A 24,011-nucleotide genomic window follows, 5' to 3' on the forward strand; every position below is an offset into this window, starting at 1 on the left:
TTGGGGTCCGACTTATCAACACTAGGCCATTCTCGCATATAACAGATTAGACAACAAGGTTTTACCCAGTTTCGGGGCGTGTGATGTGCTCTTGTCCAAGTCCCCTAGTAGGTCGGCTAGGAAGAGATTGAAGCATAGGGGCTCTAAGACGCACCCTTGCTTGAGCCCTTTAGAGGTGGTAATTTGCATTGAGAGGTGTGGCGCTGCTCCCGGTTTAATCCGGAACCAGGTATCAGTGTGCAACAATATCAGCTGGTCTAGAAGGAATTTCAGAAGCCCCAATCGTCCAGTTTTTGCCATAGTTTGGCTCGATCCACGTGGTCGAAGGCTGCGGTGCAATATATAAATCATGAAAATATGGGATACTTTGCTCGCGTCCATCAGCAGGGCTAGCGCCAAGATGTTGGTGGTTGTTCCTTATCTGCAGCAACCCAATTTGATTTGTTGGGATGATGGAATTTTCTGATACCCAAGATGTTAATTCTTTCAAGATTGTTCCTGCATAGTACTTTGCCTCAATATCGATTAGGGCAATTAATTGATAGTTGTTTGGGGCTTTCCTGTCACCCTGTTTGAAGATCGAGCTAATTATCAATCCTTTCCAGGACTCCGGAGGTGTGAGTGTGCCTTTTATATCCTTAAAAACTGGTACTAATACTTTACAGTATTCCACGTCGTGTTTATACAGCATTGAGGGGATTCCGTTAGAGTCTGGGGCTCATGCAAGTCTACCCATAGCTATTTGTCTCTTGATCTGCTTTGTGGTTATTTCATAGCACTCTTCATTGTTAAGTCATTACTGGAATCCGGGGACCCCCACTGAATCAATATTGGAATCCGGGGACCCCCATTGAGTGATTATTGGGATCCGGAGACCCCCACATAATCCCATGATCCACGTGACTAATCTCTAAACTCAGCAGAGTTTAGACTCATGATCCCTATCATCAAACTCCAAAAAGCTTTGACCCATCGTGAGTTTAAGCCTGCAGGGGTCTAAACTCTGGAATTTGGCGATAATCGACATTAGAAGATGGATCGGAGGGGGGTCTTGTTATTCTGAAGACTTGACTCCCCAGAGCGATAAAATGTTGTCAGTGTTGCTGACCCCTGGGCAGTGATGTGTGACACGGTGCATGGTGCTCTGTCTCTGTGCACCCCAAATCTAGTCCTCCGCAGTGTGTACATTACTTCCTTGCAGAGGTCAGGATTCACACTTCTTTAATATTTCTCTGGTCTGTGGGGAGCTTTTCCTTGGTGTTTTGCTGCCCTCTAGTGGAATCTGTGTGCAATCTCTTCATTATGTAGACAGTTCACTGCTGTCTTCATTATGACAATTTAACACAAGCATTGGCAATACTAATAGGTCTAGTTTAGTATAGCATGGGAATGGATATGTTTCTACATTTCTTGCCAACTCACAGGGCGCTACAGTGTGGCTCACGATATCGGCTCCATTCACACGGTCACACGACGAGTAGCCGATATCACATGGTGGCAGGGAACAAGAGCTGGAAATCCACTGGAAATAGTGGTTTTTAGGTCTCGCAGAGAGACCTATTGCAACCAAACCACAAAACTGACTTTTTACGATGAGGATTTCCAACAGTTCACGTGAATCACGTGACCACAAGCTCCTCATGCACGAGCTTCCATTCGATCATCAAAGGCAGCCCACACACAAGCTTCTCCCAGCAGGCAGCCCACCCCCTTCCCTCTCCATATGGCCGCTCGAGTTGCAGGCAGCCCACCCCCTTCCTCTAATCTGACATCTGCCCGAGCCTTCTGCCTATCAGCCTCCTTCCCACCTCCCCCCTAATTGCTTTAATTTTCACGTCCTCAAGGCGGGAGCTACTTCAAAGAGATCCGCTCCACAGCTAATCAGCCTGCCCACCCCCTCATCTGACAGAACAATGCAAACGTGTCCTGCAGAACTTGTTTTTAAATCCGTGCTTTTTGGCCACCTCCCCTCCCCCCGCCACAACAATGCCGAGAGCTTGTTTAATCCACAACTACAATTAAATTTTAAATCTACATTCACGTGCTGCTAATGTTCCTGGGTTTTATTTTCACCGTTTGTTGAATTGCGTACTAATGATAGCAAATACACTCCATCCTGCCTGCCTTTCCAACCCGTTCGAAATTACTAAGTATGCTCCTTCACAGCTGTGTCCTTTCCTTACATCCCCGGGCAAGATGTGTTCTTCACAGCCTTCCCACCCTAAACATAACTTCCGGTTCCCCTTTCCCCATCCCTAAGCCTAATCCTATTCAACTGCACTTCCTGGGCCGAACCTTCCTTATGTGCAGCAGAAGCAGTTGCCCTGTGCACCAAAAATCCACGGAATCCAGATTACCGCTTTATTTCATAATTCAAACAGACACAAGAGCCCATTTCCTTCCCTGTACTACATGCAGCCCATGACACATTGACTATGCCACTGCGTATTTTTTTAAAATATATATTTTGTGGTGACTTGCGCTGTCACCTACAACGTCCTACAGGGTCCTTCTGAGTAAACACCAACCACAGCTCACCATGCCTCTCCCCTCCCTTGCACCCACTCTTTCAGAGACACGCTTTCCGTTCGTGCAGCAGGTGCAGTGGCACCGGGACACAGGCCTCAGGGATCCATGAAATCAAATAATTTCTTTATTTTACACTAGGCAGGAACCAAGGGGCCCATTCACTTCCTTGCACTTGGGCCCAACAACACACTGGAAACCACTCTGCGCACTTTATACTGGTTTCCGTTTGAGGTACAAGCTATGCCATTTCAAAGTGGTCATCGTGAAACAGCCCCCCACTAAGATTCAAGGATCCCCCATCCCAGGCCTTTGTCTTACGTTTTAACCGTGTCCTTCTTGTACTACCCCCTATGTGCTCCACTGTTCAGTCTCCCACATGCTTCTGATATCAACCCAGGCATGTGGCGCTTTTTGTCATCTGTGTTATTTGTAATTCAAAAAACCACCAATCCTGGCCATTATTTTTCTCTAAACTACCCACCAACAAATCTCCATTCATGTTCTTTTAGCTACCACCCGCGCTTGGCCTCACTCGGCCATCTGCTTTAACTGCATTCCTTTGTGGGCATCTGCTTTTCCTGCCTCTCACACCTGCCCCTCCCTCTCCCCCACCACAGAGCAGCCTCAGGCTCAAAGTACGTTGCACGCTGTGATACTGATTTTCCGTCTCCTTCTTCTGCCACCTTTTCCCCTCTTTCGTTACCTCCTTTTCTCTGTCTCTTTTTTTTCTCACTTCGACCACTGTAAATAAATAAAAACCCCGATCACAGAATTTCAGTAACTCTCCACAACCTGCCTGCCCCCCCCACACTCTGACTCACTGTCTTCCGACCTTTTCATTTGTAAACTTCACAATCTCCCTTCGTGTTTTTTTTAATCCACAACGGCAATTACATTTTAAATCTACATTCACGTGCTGCTTATGTTCCTGAGTTTTATTTTCACCGTTTGTTGAATTGTGTACGAGCGATAGCAACTACACTCCATCCTGCCTGCCTTTCCAATGCACCACCACATCACTCTGGGACACCACCACAACACTCAGGGACACTACCACATCCCTCAGGGACACCACAACATCACCCGGGTACACCACAACATCACTCAGGGATACTACCACATCACTCAGGGACACCACCACATCACCCGGGTACACCACCATATTACTCAGGAACACCACCACATTACTCAGGAACACCACCACATCACTCAGGGGCACCACCACATCACTCAGGAACACCACCACCTCACTCAGGAACACCACCACATCACTCAGGAGCACCACCACATCACTCTGGGGCACCACCACATCACTCTGGGACACCACCACATCACTCGGGAACACCAAAACATCAGTTTCAGTTTCATAAGTCTTTATTTCGGTAAAATTGACCATAAAAGACATCACAAAATAAAGCACAATAAAACATTAAAAACCAACATAATACATAGTTTACATAGTACATAGGACTTCACTCATAAGATATTCAAAAAAAATCTGACTAACACTGTGGATAACTAACTCTGATTAACCAAGACCAGCCTAAAAATGTAGCTACTGATATAACCACAGGGAGTGATGTTACCAACCCTAACAACCTTAGGGCCTCTTTGGCCCCCCCTAGTGTTAAGCTTTTGACAAATTGGTTTTAGCCATTTTTTCTGTGGGGCGACATATGCAGGACAAACAAAAATGAAGTGACCCACAGTTCCTCCTGGTCTTTGCACCATGGACATGAATTCCCTAAACCCACCCCTCTATTTATGTGTGAACGATCTCAGAGGTAGCGTTCCTATTCTAAATTGATGGAAGAGTTTTCTATCAATGCTCATTGCTATGGCGTCCCAGTAACTTTCCAGAACTGGGTCCACCTTATGTCTCAAAAACCTACCAGAAAGGGTTAGCGAGCTATGTTCCATAATCAACTTATTTCTATATGCAGCCCAAAACTGGTCCTTAAGGTCCTTTTTTGAAGGGAACACACTAGTCCTGGGGTCGGACCATAGCTGGATAAGGCCCATATCCGACAGGATAGATTTAACAGCTTTGAACCAAGGGAGATTACCACTACCCACTATTCGTCTAAGATCTTCTATTCCCACGGTAAACATAGCCAATTCAGGGGTTACCCAAATTCTCCTCCATAGTAGAATAATTTTCAGTTTTGCCAATTTCTCTATTGGATGACAACCCACGTCCAACATTAAAGGAAGCATAGGGGTCGATTGAGGAAGACCCACCAAGTTTCGTAAAAACATCACTCGGGGACACCACCACATCACTCGGGAACACCACTACATCACTCATGGTCACCACCACATTACTCAGGGGCACCACCACATCAATCAGGGGCACCACTCAGCGGCACCACAACATCACTCAGGGACACCACCACATCACTCGGGGACACCACCACATCACTCGGGGACACCACCACATCACTCGGGGACACCACCTCATCACCCGGGGACACCACCACATCACTCAGGGACACCACCACATCACTCAGGGACACCTCCACATCACTCCACCACATCACTCGGGGACCCCACCACATCACTCAGGGACACCACCACATCACTCAGGGACACCTCCACATCACTCCACCACATCACTCGGGGACCCCACCACATCACTCAGGAACACCACCACATCACTCATGGACACCACCACATCACTCCACCACATAACTCGGGGACCCCACCACATCAATCAGGGACATCACCACATCACTCGGGGACACCACCACATCACTTGGGGACACCACCACATCACTCTAGGACACCACCACATCACTCAGCCCAACCACATCATCACTCAGCACCACAACAGCACTGTCCTTGCTTGCTACCAACAAGCATTGCCATAGCCAATAGGACACGCATTAGGAAAGTGTAAGCTATTGGCTTTGTGAATAACAATGCTATTAATTTATATATTTTCAGTGCCAACACATATTAAAAAAATGTGTCATTTACAATGCCAATAGCTCACACTTTCCTAATGCGAGACCTATTGCATTGCTAATGCTTGTTCAGCTTGTTTTCAGAGACTTTGAACTGCTGACGTCCTTTAAGAGGTGTGAAACCCCCCCCGCCCCCCCTCCCCCAGGACATCGGCACTAGCCTCAGAAGCTTTATCTCTGGTCTTGGAGGAGGGGTATTGGGGACGGGGCAGGGGAAAAAGTACCTCTCAGGTGCTCACACCACTCCAAGGGCCACGCCCCTCCAAGAGCCCAGCTCCATTGGTTGAACATTTTGTGGAAAAGGGTCACTTAGAAAATGATTTCTCGTGGCAGATTATCGACATCCTAAAACCACAATCAAGAGGAAGCAGCAGTAGGCGCTACTGGACAGACCGGAGTGCAAATGGATCTTCAGTTGCCAAATGATCAGCAATGGACTCAACACACATGAAGAATGGAATTCTATAATAACCCCTCTTTTACTCAATACTTCAGTTACTCACTATAATAAACCAATAATTGTTCAGCAACCTAGGTCTCACTGCCTTTGCGACTCCTCTTTCACGGCAAACTAAGTGTAAATGTCACTCATTCTGTCTCACTGGTATATTAAAAATGTTAACTATACATGTATATTTCTGAGTTTCTGACCTTTCTCTAAAATCTCTTTTCCTTTGAGGGTCAGAATATCTTTGAAGTATTCCTATTTTCTATCCCTTTGTTGCTAAAGTGGATAATTTGCAACTGTTGTCCCCTTCTCAGTACTCTAGTCCATCTTTAATATGTGCTGTGTGGGCCTTGAAGTATCCGAGCGCTACTGAGGGGCATGCACTGGTGAGAACATGGGCAGCGCTGCAGTGCCCCAGGACCTAGCGCCACGCGTGCTCACCTCCGCTGTTGCATGATTCAATCTCTTTTCCCTGAGGCTCACCTTATACACTAGCTAACCCTCTTGCCACCCCCTTGCTGCCAAAGTGGCCTTCTGAACCAATTGTCTGCTTCAAATTAACCAAACCCATCTCAAATATGTGGCTGCGTGGCTCCCCAGTGTTCGGGCGCACCCGAGGCTCGTGCACGGGTGAAAACACGGCCTGCACTCTAGCGCATACAGCACGGTGCACCACGCGTGCTCACTCCCTGGGGTTTAGGGGTTCCCACCTCCACACCGACTCCGCTGCCAATTCAATCGGAGCTAGGGTCCGAGAACATAGGGCAGTAATCACTCGACTGAGTGAGTGTTAATTCCCTGGACTTGTCTATGGACTCGGGTGATCTATCACCCTAATACAACACTGTTAGAAGGTGGTTCTGACAATCTCAGCCGCCATGATTTTTCGCTTTTTGAACACCTAATTGTTGAGCTTTTACTGTGGGAGAGCCTCATAAGTTGGGACTCGCCCACAGTGAACTGAGGATGAAAGAGACTGCATGTGGGTTTTACTGGTGCCCCCCCCCTCCCCTAGCTTGACTAGGCCGCTGTGCAGCCGTGGGTGTAAGGGGCACTCGACTGGTTACATGCAGATACATGTGTACCTTCATGTGCACACGTGTACGGGCTGCGAAGGGTACATTCCTGGTGTGCGCAGCCCAGGAGCAGCTACAAAGTGAATGGTGTGGCAGGACTTATGCAGAGCTCAGTGGTGACTTGGAATAGGCTTTATACAATGGGAAGAAACATGGAAGGGAAAGTCAGCGCACTTTAATGTTTTCACTGAAAGACCGCTTCATTATTCCCCTATGAGGACGGGGACCACATGATGTATTTTCACTTCCCCAGGGCCTACAAATTCCAGACATGCACTAACGTCCACTGTAACTTGGGTGAGAAGAAGTATTCTGCAGAGTCCAAAGTCATATCTGAACTGCTTTTGGGTCATCCAGAAATATCATATTTCTTGGAGTCGGCTCATAACTAGAGCCTGGCTGCAGCTGACCCTGCCAGGCTGGACTAATGACCTTCCTCCCGAAGCTGTAGCATCAGAGGTCGAGCCCTTCACAACAAGCATTCCAAGGGTGAAGGCCTCCTCTCCAAGAGGAGAAGATGGGTGGAGCCACAGGTTTATCCATCAGCAGCTGTCACCTGGTGCCAGGCACCAAGCTGCTCTATAGAGGAGGCAGCGAGGGCGGAAGGGGCTTTTCAGAGACCATGTGGCATGAGACCCCTGGACGACGCCATTTTGAACAAACCCAGAGGCCTGGGCAGGAAGGGGGGAGCAGGGGCAGAGAAGTGATGTGTCGCTGTGTGATAGGGCAAACAGAGACTTCCTACCAGCCCCCTGCAAATTATTTTAAAAGAGTTTGCACCAGAAGAGGAGCTCTCTCTGGGATGGGGTCTGCTGAGGAAGACTGACGCAGGAGCCCTGGCACCATGGGCAGCTGGAAGGAAAATCCTCCAGACTGGCCCAGGACCCTGACTTGCACCAAAAGGGGAGACCAGGACAAGTGACCAGGAGCCTGAGCCACTGCGCAAGGAGAAGAGTCCAGGACCAGTGTGCAGAAGCAGGGGCCTCTGCGCAGGGAGAAGAGAGGCCCAGGAGGAGAGCCAGCCTGTGAAGCCCGCTCCCTGCTGAGTTCTACCTCCCAGAGACCAAGAGGGCAAAAGAAAGTGCTCCCAGTGCCTCGGGAGCGCCACCAGGAGCAGGAAGAGGCCAGAATGGAGCCAATCGGACGCCTGAGGGCCGAGTTACGCACCCCAGAAGGTAGGCGGCCTTTGACCTCTCTGCGGATCGACGGAGAAGCGCGTGGTGCTCTGCTGCCGGTCCAAAATCTGCCCCCGGTGTGGGTCAGGTCCCGGGGGCTGCCCACAGAAGAAGTAAAGCCGGGCGCCGTTGCGCTCCCCATGAAAATGGCCTATCGGGGTGCCAAGAGCCCACCCTGACTCCCGACGACACCAAAGGGCGGGGAGCGCCATTGCATGCCCGCAAAGATGTCTTTGGGACCCGGGATCCCACTCTGGGCCCTGACACCAAGAAAGGAAGCCGGGGAGCGCCGTCGCGGTCCCCGTGAAGATTAAGCAAGAGGGTCCCGGGATCCCCAACTCTGGGCCCGATACGCAGACTACAAGTCAGGGTGCGCCCTTGTGCTCCCTGTGAAGATTGCCCAGAGGGGGGCCCGGGATCCCAACTCTGGGCCCCCGAGCAGTGGAGAAGGAGGGGGAGTGCCGCCGCACTCCCCTGCGACTGTTGGAAGGGGTGGAGTGCTGTTGGACTCCCACCAAGATTAGCCAATGGAGAGGCCGCCTGCGTGTCTGCCCGCCAGAGCGGGCAGACCGAAATGCTCACCCCGGCTCCCGCGGTCGCACTAGAGGGTGTGGGCCAATTGGAGAGCCGGCATGAGCCGACGGGAGCCACCGGGGTGGGCTAACCAGGTGGCTTTCCAACAACACTTGGGGACATGGAGTAAAGCGAGGGGCCCGGTGGGACCAGACCACCGAAGAACAGCCAGAGCAACTGGGGGTGGGCTCCCCGAGCTGCTTAACTCACCAGGGGGTCTGGGTGGGACTGGGCCCCCCACGAGGCCTAGGAACAGAGTCAGGCAACCCACAGGGGCAGCACGGTTCTCGCTGAGCAGCGGGGAGCCGCTGGTCCATTATTCACAGGGCTGGAGAAAGCGCCCCATAATGCTTTGCGGGCCCGGGCAGGCCTGCAGGAAAATGCCTGTTTTTGTGCGTGTGGTGGCCCCAGGAGGACGGGGTCACCATCAGGTGTGTGCCAAGGCGCAGGGGGAGCTGCAGGCGCAACACAGACTCCCCCAGCACGAAGAAGAGAAGTCCCCCCCACTAAGTCTCTAGGGGAAGTAAAAGAAATAACCCCTCAAGGGCTCACCTCAAAGTCCAAGCATCCCGGGACTGGAACTTTGGTTCTACAGCTGGGGGTGTAGTAGGGGGGGCTGTGCTGGGGATGTCTGAGGAAGGGCATCACCTGGAGGTGAAGAGGTGCAATTGAACAACAAGTGCCGTTACCAATGTTATTTCTATGGTGGGATTGAAAGTACCTGTTTAAGGGGAAATCATAAGCCAAGTGGGGTTATGTTGCCAGACATTCCTCCTAGGGTGTCTGGCTGTATATGCCTAAACCTGTGATTTTAACTGTGATACCTTTTAGGGGCTTTAATTGCAATGAATTACAACTGTTATTGTATTGTAAAGTATTGTATTGTAAAGGCTCTTCTATAGCGCATGGCTACTCGGGTGCATCCCAGCGCTTAGGACTGACCAATGGGAAATGGATTGCAGAAGATGCGGAGGCCCAGACCCTAGATCCTGGGAAACAGGACAGTTTTTAACTTTTTTCGAAATGCAAGTAAGTTAGGCTCTTGTCGGAGGGATGGAGGAAGAGCATTCCATAACTTAGCCGCATTATACGAGAAAAGACGGCCCCCTGTGCGGGCCCTATTAATCCTGGGAATTGCTAAAAGATTTTGCTGATTGGAGCGAAGTTTCCTAGATGGTTTATAAGGCCTAATCATGTCATCCAGGATGGGGGGACGTCTCCCATAGAGTGCTTTGTGGACCGTACAGAGGGTCTTGAAATGAACCCGCTCCCTTATCGGAAGCCAATGCAAAGTGCTCAACGCAGGTCTGGCTGATGCGCGATAGCCAACACCCGTAAGTAGCCTCGCTGCAGAGTTCTGGGTGACCTGGAGTTGCCGAATAACCGAAACAGGGGCTCCTAGATAAAGCGCATTCCCATAGTCCAGCCTAGATAGAATAAGAGACTGGACTATGGTTTTCTTGGCTTTTTCGGGTAGCTGAGGAAGAATTTTGCGGATTGTCTTCAACAATCCAAAGCAAGTAGCTACTGTCTTCCTTGCCTGGGTTTTGAATGACAGCTCCGCATCCAGCCAAAATCCGAGGCTCTTAATCTCGGTCTTTGGAGTGGGCCCAGGTCCCATGCAGGAAGGCCAAAGTGTCAAGTTGTTAAATGTGGCTCGTTTCCCCAATAGCATCAGCTCAGTTTTCCCCCGTTCAACTTAAGGTGGGATGAGTCCATCCATTTTGCAACTGCCTCCAGGCAGTTGCAAAGATTGGTCGGAAGGGGCTCCACCTGATTCAAGGAGACTACTAGCTGGGTGTCATCAGCGTAGCTTACTAGTTGGATTCCAAAGGGGGCCACTACCTCTGCCAGAGGCGCCATGTACACATTGAACAGTGTGGGGCTAAGGGAGCAGCCCTGTGGCACCCCACACTGTAATGGTACTGGAAGGGAACAGCTGTTCTCCGAAAAGACCTTAAAAAATCTATCTCCAAGAAAAGACTCGAGCCACATAAGGGCCTTGCCCGTGACCCCGATCTTTCCAAGGCGAGATAGGAGGACACGGTGGTTAACCGTGTCGAAGGCGGCCCTGAGGTCCAGGAGGATATGTTATCCGGAACTGTTATCAGCTACGCTGAGTGCCTAATTTAAAGTGATGCCCAAAGATGTATTCTTGCTACTGCGTTATGGGAAGAACAACCTTGACTCTTAGCCACTAAGATGTAGAGGTGCATACTGGATTCTCAGGATGAGATGCTGTTATGGCTGTCTTTTTGCTAGCTCTTTGGAGAAGGAGAATGATGGAGAGTGACTCCAGCCTATCACCCCCATAGCATAGGGATTAGGCCGATAGACAGGGACCCTGTCTTATATATATTAGGGCATTTTCGTACCATTTTCCTTAGAGTAAGGCTTATGAATTTAAGTTAGGGGATAGATATATAAGTATTAGTCATGATTTGCTCATTTGCTAACATGTTGAGCTGTTTTTCATGGAACTATGCATATTATGGGCTCCGTAGGCCTTAAACGAGACAGACTCCATTTTGCTTTCTGCCCGGTAGCTCGAGAAGGCTTTCTAGGTGAAGAGTAATGTTTTAGTTTCAAGCTGTTGTTCGCTTGGAGAGAACCGGTTCAGGCTGACCCTTATCGAAGGAATGTATTTTTCTCCACTCCGAAGACACAACTTCAGGCCGGCCGGCTGGGAAAGTGTCCTTGGTACGGGGAGGTACAAGAATTTGGTGGGCGGCAGGTTACTGGCCGTAACTTTCCATGAAGGAACGGGCTTTGATATTAGCAAAGGTGTTAGTCAGTTTGTCAGTTAGTTCGTAGGCGGCATCTAGCCGTTAGCATCTCTGCCATTATTCACTTTCATGGTGGATGAGTCGCCATCTTTGAAGTCGGAGAAAGATTTAAGACCGAAACTCTCTGAGATAGACTGAACGAGAAGTAGCGCGGAGCGCACTGATACAGAGAGAGAGAGAGACGGTAGCTAATAAACAGCAAGGTTCCGAGGTCCTGAGGGGAAGCAGACGAGATTGAGCTTAGCGGTGCAGACGTGTACTTGTGACGGCTGAGGGTGACTGCAAGACGAGCCAGGACCCAGAGACGAAACAGGAGCCTAGATGACTGCCGAGTCCAGACTTCCCACTAACCAGGTGACACCCGCCCAACTTATCTAGGATGTGCACTCTAATCTTTACCTTTTTCTTGCAAATGTTATACTGCATAGTAATGTGATTTATGTCTATTGTTAATAAATACCCTAATTCATATAGAATTATCGTGTGCCTGGTGCTCATGTTCAATCTCGGTAAACTGCACTTCTAGTCGAAAGCTGTTTGGGTGAACGGATGAGAAATCCCGATCAGGTAAATGGTGATTGAATAAGGGAGTGGGTGGACCTTTGATGCCAAGAGCAGGGAGTACACTTTACAATCTGAAACCCTATTCAAAGTTATTATAGTAGTTTTATCCCAAGTAGACCACTGAGATAATACCCCAAATAATGGTTCATAGGAATGTGGTCGTCGTTGATATGCGGCGTTAGTGACAACACTGGGTGGGAGACCAGTGCCAATACCCACAGGATTGTGGCTTGAATAAGTGAGAACGCCAGGGAGGATACTGGCGCTTAGTTTCGCAGGATTGCGAACAGTTTGGAAAAGGGAGCATTGGGTTCTGCAGGCCCATGTGTAGTCGCACCGGATTGTGCGCAATATCTGCCCTAGGGTAGACCGGTCTGGGTCTGAGTGGCCGCGAGACCAACTGATGTGAATAAGATATTGTAGAAAATCTGTACATACATATATTGTCATTCCCCATCCTTAGGTGCAACCTGCATATTTATCTACTCATTGTGAATACGATCTGAGGAGGGAAGGTGAGTACGTTTTGGCTGGGTCATAGGGGCCCCTGGGGGCTGATCCCATCTAAACAGAAAATCCGGCCATTACAGATGCTTAGTCGGGGTTATGTGTCCCCAGGGCAGGTGTGCCTATTATAAATACTTTTTGAGGTAATTGGGTGGTCGCCACTGGGATAATGCCAGTGTGCAGGTTGCTCGCTCCAGGTTGTGTGAAGACTGCATTAGGGGGCAAGATGATGTGCATACATGGGAGTGGTGGTACTAGACTCCACCCCCACGGGAGGGGTGGAGATGTTAGGTAATGTCACAAAGTAATTCCAACAACTTATGTATATATGTAAATTGGTGCATAGTATTGAGTAGTGTGCGTGTTTAGTGGAGTGGTGTGGCTCACTGGTTAGAGGCGGCAGACCCGGAAGCAGAGGTCCGCCCGGGACCAGGGTTCGATTCCCGACGCGGCAGGGTCTTGGGCCATGGTCCGCGGGCTCGATAATTCTCGCCTCGGTGCCTACTCCAACCATGGGTCCCACTCAGCAACTCTGGGCAATAGCTTGCTCAATCTCTACTAACGGCCCCATTAGAAGGATGCTTGTCTTCACCTTGGAGATTCCCAGGAGGGACCATCTCACAGGGAAAGCCAGGATGGGTACCCCAGCGGTATACAGCGCCGGGATGCCCCTTTGCTGGGGCAGCTGTGCACTTTACAAGTATACGACATTTAACATTTGTTTAATAAATGTACTCTTACTTTTATAAAGCAAAGTACAGACTGGACAATCCATTATTGAGTGATATTTCTGGGCACCTGTAAAGGCGATTACTAGCCCACACCACCTCCCTTGAGTAAGCCTCAGCCTGCTCGGCGACGCTACCCTCTGCGAGTCAGGCGCTACAAGTGGGTGTTGGTTCCCAGTGATGGACACATGTGACAGCCGGACTTTTCTATCGATGATTCCTCCATCAATCAAGGTCCTTTGCGCTCATGAGCCCCGTGGAGGGACATGACGTGAAATATATACCGTAATAACCCGGCCCTTCCAACAATACGCACAAGATGTGAACAGAAAATCCCCAAACGGGATCCATCGGCTGCCCTGCCCCAGCACAGCAGGACGCCGGGGTGCCTTGTGTAAGTGTAAATCGTCTCCTTCAAATGCACCCATGCCTTGAGAACAAGACCCGGCCTTAAAACCGTGTCCTAACACCCCTTCTTCCTACTTTTATTCTAGACACACCTGGTGCTCCCACACCTGTCCTGATGACCATCTCCACTGAATGAGATCGAAACGCCGTCCACCTCAGAACTGCCCAGCCCCTGGTTCTAGTATATAAACTTATCAGCAGGAGGTCTTGTTGCGTGCTTATCTAGGTTCCTGATCGATACTGTGACCTTATGCCCCTATTCGGCTATAAATCCATTTATTCCCTATATTGGCATAACCGTTCAAGTGCGATTTTCTGTAAAGTCATCTCTGGCCTCACACGAACAGAGCCACATTCCAGCATGACTCTCTGCTACTTCCTTTGCGACCAATTAGTGCAATGACAGAGCAGCAGTCACTATCTGATATTCCTAGATAACACTCCGAGTTCTTCAACAAGATAAAAACTTAGCAAACCTGGAAATCCCCGCTTGCTATGTTTTGATTAGTAATGGAACTCTAATGAGCAACTGATAACTGTCACTTCCTAGTGACATCTTTAATTGACGTCTTATGTCCAGCAAACTTGCATCAAACCCGGCACCTGTCAGGTATAAATATTACCAACGTTGCCTTAAGCAATGAGCGAACATGTTGCTGATGCCAGCTGCCTGCATGACCCCGTGTTGGTAAAAACTAGCACTCTGTCGCTGCAGCCTGCTATCCTGTGGTGGTGAAGCTGCTGATTACCATTATCGCCGCTACAGCGCGACCTATGATGCAGTACGCTTGAGGAGCCGTGCAGCCGTCTCTGCGAAGACATCCAGCCCAGCTGCCCGCGGACGCTGTCACCCCTCCTTCCTCGACGCGCTGAGAGAAGCCGCTGCATTTCTCGTGCAGAGAAATCCAGTCCCGGCGCTTCCAGTTTACCCTCGCGGGTGACTGGGATATCGAGAGAGACCCCTGAAGGAGATACCAATCCTCCATCATTCTATTCAGAGGTATGGTGTTGACTAAACCCTTAGACGAGAATTCTTGAAACAAACCTTGGCAAAACCAACTTAACTTAAGCTACTTACTTACTCCCCTTACGTGTTAGGCTTAGGTCAGGCACACTGGGGTAGGCTTAGTTAGAAGCACCAGTTGAGTATGTTAGCCTAATGTATATATGAATGTATATATGTTTTATTTCTTTTAAACCATTGTATGGCTAAGAAACCATATCAATGCTTTTACAGTTCTATTTCGCAATACTTATCTTACTGTACGTACTTTTTATAATAACAGTTATTGCAATTGTGGCAATACATTTCTCTTGTACGAGAAGAAAGACTGTTCAATAAATGTTAACCCTTTATTGATAAACGCCCGTCTCTCTATTCTCTACATACTGTGAAAGTAAACTGCACTAGACTGACTGAGTGAAATCTATGTCTATTGTTTCACACGACCCTAGAGATCGACTCTTGATCTGAGGAGCAAAGTTGTCATGTTGCACGGTTGTTGGAAAGCTGAATCCCTTCTTGTCTGTGCCAAGGAAGCTGATCACTTCCTATGCAGAGAAGAAAGTTTCCAGTGACCTCTGAGCTAGTTGGTAACACAACCCAATTAAGTTTAGCATAGTCAGTGGAGGCCTGGAATATCCGCAGTTCCACGTCTATACTACTGTTTATGTTATTCCAATGCGCAGGGCCTAGTGGGAAACTAGGAACTACACTACATGGCGCCCTAACGTTTGGTAAGGCGATAAACTAACGCAAGACTTGTAGAGTAACTCAGTCGTGCATATTTCACACCCCTTTCTCCCGTAAATACTCCAATAGACGTCTGGAGTGGGTGAAAGGTTAAAATCCGCCCGACCTTAGTAGGAAGAGATTCCTATGTAAAGCTCTGGTTTATTCAACGTTGAAGGATACAGTGTTCCAAAATATTGTGCATCTAATCTTTGTCTCCTTGGAGACCTACTCTGCAAAAACTGCATTTTTACAATGCCAGAAAACGGAACCTCTGGGGCCGCAGCAGATGCGACTCAGCAAGGTCCCGAATACACAGACCCGGGTGCTATTATCATCCCGGTCCAGTTAAGAAGATCTATAACTTTAAAACTTATAGAAAACGGACTGCCACCTCAAGGTGGTACAGTAATTTTCGTGATAGAGGCTCACGAGTATCGGCAGACAGAGGTATTCTATTCATGGATAAACTTTCCAGCGGTAAACGCTATAACACAAGAGTTTCACTATTACAAAATAGAGGAACCTCCGGATGAGTACGCCCCTTTCGAGGAGGTTGAAATTCCACTTAAATTTCAAGAGCACCTGCTCTGGTTTAATGGCGCCCTAAAACACAATGATCACATTACCAGGCTCGGTCCACTAGGTAGACCAGGAGCCACGTGGCCGGTTCTAGCCAGCTACACACCACATCCTGACATTATAAGAATGTCTAGAGAAGAGCTGTTAGCACAGCTAAACACATTAATAAAAATACATAGGCAATTAGTCCAATATGTAATACGGACTGCAACAGTCCAGTCAGCTGTTAATACACCACAGCTGACCCCTCATCAGGGGAACACAAATAAAATTACACCACAGAACATACAGTCATGTCTTGGTAAAACACCCGTAAAACGGGAACAAATTCCTTTCTGGTTAGCCCAGAAAATCATTCAAATAGAGGCAGTATTTCCTGATACTACCCCTATTGAGAAACACAGAATCTTGACCATCTGCCTTCCTATGGGAATCGCACCACACGTGGAGGACTGTGACACTTGGGGTACAGTCTTTGCTTCCATTTACACAAAAACACACGGTGTTCCGTCTATGGCGGTAATACCAGAAGTGCTAAAACAGATTCAAAATGAATTCGGTCCAGAGCCCGCTTTAAATCTAGGTATGAAATTACTGAAAGATTTCAAGCAGGTCACGGCTATATTATTAGCCAACATTAAAGGAGAAGCAGCATCTGTGGCGATCCGCCAGAAGTTGAAGGAAACAGATATAAAAGATCCTGTTGAGCTTGCAAAAATCATAGAAAAGTGCTATGAAGAATTAGGTAGAGACAGCTTGGGTGGAAAACCAGTTAAGCCCCAACTGCTCGAAAATCCTGAAAAATTATTTATTAAAAATAATTTAAACACTCCTAAAAAGAGCTGGGATGGAAATAAACAATCCACTCCCAAGGAAAAAGTTTTCCAGTCCAGAGGAAGGTCTCCTCGACGGAGGGAAAGAACTCCGACTCGAGAACGCCAGTCTCCCCAACGGGAGCCCTCTGAGAAAAGATATAACCTTAGAAATAGGGATAATATAAAAAAACCTGATAGATATCAAAGTATTGATACACGTCCCTCTCGATCTTTTCCACAGAATTCGGAAAGAAGAGGACGGTCAGACCCAGGAGAGCACACCAAGTCCAAAGACAAGGAACCTGCTCAAAATAAGAAATCTCAATTTCAGAAAAAGAAGGTAGCCAGTATTAGAGTAATCAACCATGCCGAGAATACTGAGGACACAGTTGAAAAACGGGGAGTGGGCATTGACAATGTTGGACAGTGCAGCAGAAATCAGTATAGCGCGCAAGATCTTGATGAGTCATCTGGAGACAGTGGACACGAATGAATACATTCAAGTTGAAACTGCCGACGCCAGACTTAGCGAGCCCCATAAAATATACGAAATAACATTGCGTATAGAGGGTGATAAGACTAGGAAAATTAAAGGTCTATTTTGGGATAAGCTCTCAAAAGGCTATGATATTCTGTTAGCTGAAAAAGATTGGCCCCCGGAGTTTGTCAGGGAGTGCCCTCGTGGCGAAGAAGTGATTATGCCTGCCTTCTCGAATCACATACCGATTCACAAAAAATATACATATGCAAGGAAATGGGCAGTAGCCCAGGCACCTGCATTATATAAAAATCATGTAGGATGGGATGAGGATTCACCTCCTCACAAAATCCAATTAAAAAGTGAACCAACTGCCCAACGGCAGTATCCCATAAAGCAAGAAGCTAAAAAACAGGTCAGGGAGATCTCAGATCAACTTGAGTACCAGGGGGTGATTGAAACATGCACCTCTCAAATGAACAATCCTTTGTTTCCTGTCTCCAAGCCAGACAATTCATATCGTCTAGTTTTGGACTACAGACATCTAAATACATGTTGCAAAACTTTTGCAGTACAAAACTCGCATAGTGCAGCCCTAATGAATAACATAGTTAGGAAAAAATATAAAACGACATTAGACATTTCTAATGGTTTCTTTTGTCAAAACATTGCACCAGAAAGCAGATACTTGACCGCTTTCTCCGCATTTGGGTCGCAGAAAAAATTCTGTCGACTCCCACAGGGGTTCAAGAACAGCCCAGGACTATTCTCAGATAGGGTAACAGAGTTACTACAAATCTATGATGATGAAGCATTATCTTACGTAGATGATATTTATCTCACAGACGACGACTTGGATACTCACTTGAAAAGAGTGAACACCATTATACTTGGGTTCGCAGCAGAGGGTTACAAATTCAACTTTAAAAAGTCTCGAATTGCCCATCTGACAGTACTGTTTTTAGGGTACGAATTATCAAGTGAAGGGAAAAGCCTAGCGGACAACTTCTTAGAGAAGTGCGCTGGACTCCAAGCTCCAAAAACGCTGAAGAATTTACAATCAATACTAGGTTTTCTGAATTTCGGAAGAACTTACATTCTAAATTACGCAGAGAGGGTTAAACCTCTCTACGAACTAATAAAACCTGATTTAAAACAAATCAATTGGACTCAAAAACACACAGAAATTTTGAGATCACTGCAAACAGACATGTTAGCAAAAACAAAATTAGATACACGTGACAACACACGTGATCTTGTAATCCGAGTCATCCCAGGAAGATGCGGATTCACGTACCTAACCTCTAATGAGGGAGAAAAGGTACCAATAGCTTACAAATCACATTTGTACACAAGGGCTGAAATAAAATTCAGTTCAACTGAGAAAATTCTAACTGCGGTTCAGACTGCTGTAGCGAAAGAAAGGCCCCTAGCACAAGGTAAACGAATAATAATCGTAACTCCTATACCGGCTTTAGAAGCGGTAACTAAAGCAAGCATTCCTAATGCTAAAGCTTTGCATCCGAGATGGATTCAGTGGGTTAATTCTCTTGCTGCAACAGACGTAGTTTACGAATTTGATCCTAACTTAAAAACACAGGAATTTTTACAATATGAATATGAATGTCCTCTGCCAATTGAAATCCTGCCTCTCGAAGAATACGGAAGTATTATATATACTGACGGATCAGCACAACCCGCAGTTGGGGGTAAGCAAGCTTACAGTGCTGCGTGTGCGATTGTTAAAGGTCGCTGGCACAAAGGAAAATTTAGACCATTGGTCACTAAAACACAATCTCTAGGAGATTGCTCGGCTCAACGAGCTGAATTAGTAGCATTTAAGATGGCGCTAGAAAATACCGATCGCGAATTCCCCACACTAATAGTGTGCGATTCTTTTAATTGCGTACAATCTTATAATGAATACTTGCAGAATTGGGTGGAAAATGGTTTCAAAGATGCAAAAGGTGGCACAATAAAGCATAAAATGCTTTGGGAACAGGTAGTTCTTTTACAAAAAGAACTACAAAAGACTCACGTGATACATACACTGAGTCATCAACGTGATGGCGTTCACGTTGCAGGGAATTCATTGGCTGATGAAGCCGCGAAGGCAGCTGTGCAAACGGCTTCCGTAGCTGCGATAACTCGGTCACAAACAAAAATAGACAGCGATGTTCTACAAGCTGTCAGTGCGTCAGTAAAAAATGATAAGAAAACACTCCCAAAAGGCTTTCCTGAAAAGTACTTGTACTTAACGGATACAAATAATGTTCCTTTTGCTCGAATCCCTGGAGTGGGGGATAGAGTAATTCCAAACAAGGAACACAGACTAGGACTAATAAAAGCGGCACACGAAGGGCTTGCTTCTGCACACGCTGGCGTTTCCGCAACAGTATCACTATTAAAACAGAGATATTGGTGGCCTCGCTTGAGAATACAAACTAAAAAGTATGTATTAGAATGCGACATATGCCAAAGGATAAAAGTATCAACAGTGAAACGACCAGCGCAGACACCCCTTCTCATCTCGGATAAACCATTTGCATGCGTTTACCTGGACCACTGTGGTCCCCTACAAAGGGACGGTAACTATAGATATATCATGGTAGCAGTGGATTCCTGTACGAGGTTCATATGGATGTGGCCCCAGCGCTCGGCTGACGCTAGAACGGTTATAAAAGATTTGCGAGTCTTTATCGGCACATACGCAATTACCACGTTCCATTCTGACCAGGGTCCTGCTTTCAGCTCTCGAGCCTATAAGGAGGCCATGGCCAGCATGGGAATTGGGTTGCGGTATTCTTGTCCGTCGCATCCCGAAGGGAATAGTGTGGTAGAAAGAAAAAAACGGGACATAAAGCAATCTATAACAGCGAAGGTATTAGGTTCAGGCGCTGGGTGGGTCAAACATTTAATAAGTGTCCAGACTAGTCTTAACAACATGCCAAGAAATTCTCTAAAAGGTTTCAGCCCATACGAACTATTGTTCGGAATTAGAATGAACGTTCAGGACCTCGATAGTCAGATATCAGTGGTACAAGAAGAAAAAACGCACTTTGAAGTAAAAGACCGTTTGGCTGTTTTACAGGAACTGAATGAAACAAGAAAATCATTAAGCAACATAAAGTTAAAGCAACAGCCAAGTACCACTGACGAGGCACCACCCGCAACAGCCCCAGCAAGGCCTGTCTGGATTCCAAAGATTGGGGATCTAGTCAGAGAAAAGATCGCGGTTAAGAAGGAATTTGGGCCTTCTTACAGAAAAGCAGTACCTGTCTTAGAAGTCACCGGAACAAGATCAGTTGTGCTACCGCCCCTTGCTGGTAAAAAGGAGAACAGAGTCGTGTCCATCGACCTGGTAAAACCACAAGCATGTGGCCTATAATCAACAGTAGGCCCAGTGGACTCCCAAGAAACAACAGAATACCCAAACTTACAACAATCCAAGAGGTTCAAACTGAAAGACTAATCACATTCGATCAGCCTGCAGTGCACAATGAAGGACTATGCAATAATGCCATGGAACTCGTGCCTCTTGAAACACAGATTGAAACAGTTCGTCAAGAAACAACACCAGTCTACAATGATGTGGCATCAGAAAGTGCTACCGAGAGACAGATTGAAAGAACAATCCCATCAATTGACAGAACTGCCTCTGGTTATTTCATCAACTTCGACAACTTCTCTGAAGATTTAAATGACCCCGAAGTGATGCCAGAAACAAAAAAGTATTCTAAAGAAAATACAACAGGACTCCTTCAACAAATCAAAGAACTATATCTGGAGTCGCCGTTGATTGAGCATTGGATTATCTCAGGGGTATTCATACTCCTACTCTGCCTAATTTTAGTTTTAATTTTAGGAAAGTTCATTACAATTGAATGGACACAGCAAGTCAGAACATCAACCTAGTCCTGAAACCACACAGATCATCCCACGTAAAGAAAAGAGAACTGTCAACAGTTAATGTCACAGCAATTCCAATACCTGGTGGGGTAGTATGGGAGAAAACAGACTATGAGATCTATGGTCCGGTCGAAATCCTGAAGTATCCTCATCAACTAAAGGTTTCCTTAAGTGACTTTGTGACACCAAGTACATTCTCTGATGATTGGGACTTTAACAGTATTAATGACATGATGTCTGATTTAGTAATGTCAGCTAGATTCACAGATCATGATTATTTACAAGGTTCATCTAGTTATGAGCAGTTATTCTGTTACACCCATTATGGGGATCATTACTTGCATAAATCTGCACAGCCTAGAAATGTTTTTATGTATAATCAATGGGAACATTGTGCTACACCACCTAAAAGCAGTTCTAAAGCATTTTTTGAGAAATTCAAATACTTCTCAGGGTTTAACACCAGTGATGCAGAAACGTTTTATTACAAACTGTTAGATAAAACAGGAATGAAAACAATGCTGACAAATTCTAAATTGATATATTCAGAAGCATTTTATGACAAAATGATGACATTTGGTTTTGATTATTGGAAAAATAATATTGAAACGAAAACAATTTGGGGTACAAAAGATTGGCAGGTGCAAGGCATTGAAGCACTGTTTAGAACCTGCATGATACCTGAACAAATGTTATTTTTAAATGACACAATACACCAAACATCTTGTCTTGGCCTAGCTAAGATCAAAGACCTTAAAACACCGTCTATACCAAAGCCAATACCTGAAAATACAACAGCTGATATTGAGTTAGACGTGTCACACATTTTACATTTCAACAGAACACATCCTGATTGGAAAAAGTGGTTAATCTGGCCTACAGACACAAATAGCTGTCAAGATAGGTTCCTGAATAAAACACAGGGGTTAAAAATGACCAGATTAGACCCTAGATACTCCCAGAGACAACATTCAGGGATTATAACCACATACAGTGTAGGGAAACTCTGCCTTGAATGGCTAACTACATCCACACTGGCTGAAATTAAGCAACACTTGTCTTTATTAAAAGATGGTGCTGATTTGCGCGACTTCCTTCTTGGACCACGCAAACAGCGTCAGAAGTGTTTCATAGCGACCAGTATCTATGCTGCTTACAACGAGGCTTGGAAAGTAAAGCAAATTGAAACTGCTGAAAAAATACGAGAAATTGATCGTATTAATTTGGAGAAATCACTTTCTGTGGTAGACAATGGGTTAATGACTCTGTCTTCCAGAATATATTCTTTGGACAATATTGTATCCTCTGCCTTTGATGTGATAGACAGAGATTTGCTAATGTTACAACATGGCCAGTCTCAATTACGCTCTATTATAGAACTAGGCTGGACGCTGCAAAATCTTCGTTCAGGCTATGTGCCTTGGCGTTTAATCAACACAACGTCATTATTTTCCATTTTTAACCTTACTGATAAACAGATCAGTTTGGCACAGAAAGGAGCAGACTATACAATCTTGAGCATCGAGAAACTCGAGAGATTACCATTGACAATGTCAGAGAGTCCTGTCATTGAATGGATAATACACGGAATTATCACAATTCCGATAACAACTTTCCGATTTCATAAATGCCTTGAGTACATACCTGCTGGCCAATATGAACAATTGGGTAAGGGATATGTTAAATCCGAATGGAAATTACCATACACTCATTCTTGCTATAGTGACAGCGACAAAAATGTATTTCTTAGTGGTGACAACTGTAAACACTCACTAAGCGGTATACTTTTGTGTCAGGGTATTAATTTACACGGAGCATGTGATGGAAATTCAAACAACCTCTCATGCCACCAGCTAGTCACACCTGCAACTCAGATAGAGCCCTTCTTTATGCAACTCGCAAACGGGAGTTACATTCTTAGAACGGATCACAGGTGCTGCGGCCTCGCGCCAGGGAAAAGTTATCTAGTACAAGTAACGTCCATGGTCAAATGTTGTATGCAAGCATTGTTCCCGAGCGGGCCTCCAGACATAGTGACTCCTCTCTGGCCTCGTCTGAATCTCTATTCTATACGAATTGATACATTAAGCAAAATGAAATCTGTGCTTTTACAGACAACAGTGCCTATAACGTCATCTAAAGAGACGTATGATCTTCTAGTCGCAAGGACGGCTACTGAAGTCCATGACCTTTTATCAACAAATTGCCCCGTGCATTTCGTAGAAATGTTCAGCCAACTCCTTAACATTTCTAGTGCAACAAGCATCCCAGGCATATTTAAGACAGTCTTTACGGGACTGCTGACACCCTTCCAGGCAATTTTGGGAATCTTTCCTAATTTTGTGCTCTCCATCGTTGGCGGCATACCACTATTTTTGGGACTCATCGCAGGGATTCTATTTTTGACCATCCTGCTACGTTATGGCAAGCCTCGGCTCAGACATAGCTCCCATGGGAATGGAAGAGACAATCCTAGCAATGCGCTACAGGGACAGGATAACTAACGTCCTCGGTTTGGCCAGGCTGAGAGATCTAAACATGACCTGGTTCCTTTCATTCAGACCGATATGGCAAAATTGCATTTTACCTGTGCTACGGTGTATGCTTTGCGGCGATGAATGCGTGTTGGACATCTGTCTTTCACTTCCATCAGCAGTACCAATGGACGTCGATACTTTGCTCAGTCCAATAACGGCTCACGCATTGTGTTGTCCCCAGCGGCTACCAATCCTGAT

Source organism: Lissotriton vulgaris, unplaced genomic scaffold, assembly GCF_964263255.1.
Source record: "Lissotriton vulgaris unplaced genomic scaffold, aLisVul1.2 SCAFFOLD_542, whole genome shotgun sequence".
Classification (NCBI taxonomy): Eukaryota; Metazoa; Chordata; class Amphibia; order Caudata; family Salamandridae; genus Lissotriton; species Lissotriton vulgaris.